Here is a 3,631-nt window from a genome sequence, read left to right on the forward strand (position 1 = left end):
GGGCGGCTGGCACTCAGGGCCTCCGGCCCTCGGGGCTGCGGGGCCGCCTCCTCCAAACGCGCCTTAAGCGGTTTTTCAGTGGTTTTCCGCCCGAGGGCTGGGAGGCGCCCCGGCCCTGAGTCAGTCACCCTTTGGCCGGGCGGGCGGTTCCCGGGCCCAGAGGATGGAAACCTGGCGATAACCCCAGCAGGTCGTCGTCCCACTCGGTGTGCGCAAGGCCTCCAGAGGCATCTTTTCATTTTTAGGGGTCGCTTTCCACGAATTCATTTGAGCTACACAGCAGTCCTGGGCGGTGGGGAGTGATGAGCTCCATTGTATACACTTGGAAGCAGCCCAGAAAGGTGAAGACCTGTCCGTGAACTCCAGAGGCCGTTGGAAGCGTGGAAGGCTATGGCTGGCACTCTTCCTTTTTTTCCAGTTGACTGAGGCAGATGGGAGGCCCGGAGGAGAAAGAATGAAGGAAGGCATTTCAGCCCGAGTAAACTCTCTAGACCCTCTCTGTGCGAGGCAGTGTTGCAAGCCTCGGGTAGGGTGGTGAGCAAAGCAGATGGCCCTGCCCTCACTCAGCAACCAGTGTAGGGGAGCTGCCACAGTTACCAGCAAAAGCTGAAATCCAGCGCCGTTTGCATTTCATATGGAATTTTAGGAAGTTTTCGAGACGTGTTAGTTTAGAAGCTAAACATGACATACCAAGCTCTTCTCTGTCTGGCCTTGCATACCTATCCAGTTCCCTCTCCATTCATCTCTGCCCTGATATGCACTCTTAGAAGCCTCCCTGGGCCTCAGCATTCCTCATTTGTGCCCCGCTGGTCAAGCTAGTACCTCTGAATACCCTTTCTCATCCCCTTCTCGGAGTTCACGTCACACATTCCGAAGCCAGCTCAGGGCCACCTCTAAAACATTTACAGCGCTCCCCTCCCCATCCAGGTGCTCATTAAATAGTGTGCATCTCTGTCACCGTTCTTTCATGTTACTTTATAATTGTCTCTTTATGTATCTCTCACCCTCACAGACTGAGCCTTAGGGCAAACAATGTCTTGTTCACTTTTGTCCTTCCAGCTTCCAGCACAGCACTTTGTGCACAGTAAACACTCCAGCGGCTGTTGACCAATGAATGAATGAAGATGGTAGGCTCAAATATTCAAGTTATCAAAGTGCAAAGAATGAGAGGTTGTTTGCACTGGACTTCAAAAATAAATAGCCTGGACCTGTACTGTCTTACACAACAGCTATGAGCTACTGGTATGTGGCTAGTCCAAGCTGAAATGCCCTTTAAGAGTAAAACACACACTGGATTTCAAAGACTTAGTACAAAGAAAAAATGCAAAATAGTTCATTAGTAATTTTTATGTTAATGACATGTTGAAATAACATTTTGATATATTGGGTTAAGTAAAATATAGTACTAGAATTAATTTCACCTGTTTTATTCACTTTTTAAAGGTGTCTACTAGAAAATGTAAAATTACAGATTTGTCTTGTATTACATCTCTAGAAGCTCCAACCAACAGGGGGACCCTGAAGTATGAAGAGGAAAGCCGATGTGAAAAATGCCTCTCCCTGGTTCTGTCTGACTCTGTTAGAGAGGGCTTTGCTTTAGAAGCCTAACTGTTCTGATTATTTTGGGGGCATGAGGTAATCTGGAAAGTAAAGTTCAGCCTAAAAATTAACTGAAGTGTTGAGTGTTGTGTAGGAGAAACAGTGGAAATTACTGGTTAATCAGAATAGTTTTATACTTGGGAAGAGAAGGATGGAGTCCCAGAAAGTAGATAAAACTGATCTTTAGGAAACAATTCCCAAAAAAGGAAACGAATAAAGTACTTGGGTTGGGTGTAGTGGTTCATGCCTGTAATCTCAGCACTTTGAGAGGCCAAGAGGGGCAGATTGCTTGAGCCCAGGAGTTCAAGACCAGCCTGGGCAACATAGCAAGACCCTGTCTCTACAAAAAAAAAAAGAAGAAGAAAAAAAAAAAGAAGAAAAAAAGAAGAATAAGAAAAAAAAAAAAAGGCTGGGCATGGTGGCATTCACTTGTAGTCTCAGCTACTCAGGAGGTTGAGGTGGGAGGATCACTTGAGCCTGGGAGGTCAAGGCTGCAGTGAGCCATGATCACGCCACTACATACCAGTGTTAGCAACAGACTATCTCAACAACAACAGCAAAAAAGTGAAAAAGCACTCAGAACAATTGTTTGTTCAATGTGCATGTTTCTCATTCTCTCTTCCTGCCTACCCTCCTCATATTTCTGATTCTTCTTTTCTTGAATCTCCACAAACTCTAATCCTTTTATCCAGGTAAGGAAAACAGTCACTTGAGTTGAGCCAATTAATTAATTTTTTTAAGTTAACATATACTAAAACTGCTTAATCTTTGTACAGCTGATGAATGTTAGCATGATGAGGAGTACTACCACAATGAGGATACAGTATAGTTCCACCATCCCAAAAAGCTCCCTCTGCTGCCCCTTTGTAGTCATACTCTCCCCCACCTCCTAGCCCCTGGCAATCATTGTCCTGTTCTGTCACTATAGTTTTGTTTTTTTCCAGAAGGTCATATGAATGGAATCATATGACATATAACCTTGGACCCACTAATTTTTGCTGGAGTCAAAGCAGCTCTCTTTGTCAGGGAATCTACTCATATTATACATCACTTACAGAGTTGATGGAGCATGCAAACAGTCAGAATTCTTAGGAATAGGATGTTCTGGGCAACAACTTTTCAGGTTAACTAGGTAAACCCCTTTTATAGTTTGACTACATAGCAATCTTTCTACATTGTGAGTCTCTACTTCTTTCTTGATAAATAGACCCTAAAGAACACAGGTTTTTTTTTTCTTCAATTAAAGAGCGTGATAAACACCAGAGTCCTAACAAATTGCATTTTCTTATATTTGTACAGGGCAGCTACTGAGATCATATGATTTTTACAACCAGTCTGAGGAGTGGCAATGCAGGGAATTATTAATATGTGTTATTTTTAATAAATGGGGACATTTAGACTCAGGTTAAGTGACTTACCTGATCAGTGTCTTATTCTGGTGAATAGAGAATTCTGATGCAGTTGGTCTGCAAACCGCACTTCACACAATAATCAAGGGAGCAGATTCAAATGATGGAAAGGTCCAGAAGATGGGAGCCATTCACGTGGTTCTGTTCCATAGATATGAAGTAGAAGTTTTAGAATAGGGTTTGTTGAAGTGTGGTTTGCAGACCAACTGTATCAGAATGCTCGCTAAAATGCAGTCCTAGACTCTACCATATCCCACTGAAGCTAAATCTCCAGAGGTGGGGCCAGAAATCTACTTTGTAAGAAGGCTTCTACGTTATACTTATGCAGGCTAAAATTTAGGAGATTGCACTGAGTATTAATCCTGGAACTTCTTTAAGAATATTACCTTTGGGCCGGGTGCGGTGGCTCAAGCCTGTAATCCCAGCACTTTGGGAGGCCGAGATGGGTGGATCACGAGGTCAGAGATCGAAACCATCCTGACTAACACGGTGAAACCCCGTCTCTACTAAAAAATATAAAAAACTAGCCGGGCGAGGTGGCGGGTGCCTGTAGTCCCAGCTGCTCAGGAGGCTGAGGCAGGAGAATGGCGTGAACCCGGGAGGTGGAGCTTGCAGTGAGCTGA

This window comes from Colobus angolensis, unplaced genomic scaffold (assembly GCF_000951035.1).
Source record: "Colobus angolensis palliatus isolate OR3802 unplaced genomic scaffold, Cang.pa_1.0 Scaffold68, whole genome shotgun sequence".
NCBI lineage: Eukaryota > Metazoa > Chordata > Mammalia > Primates > Cercopithecidae > Colobus > Colobus angolensis.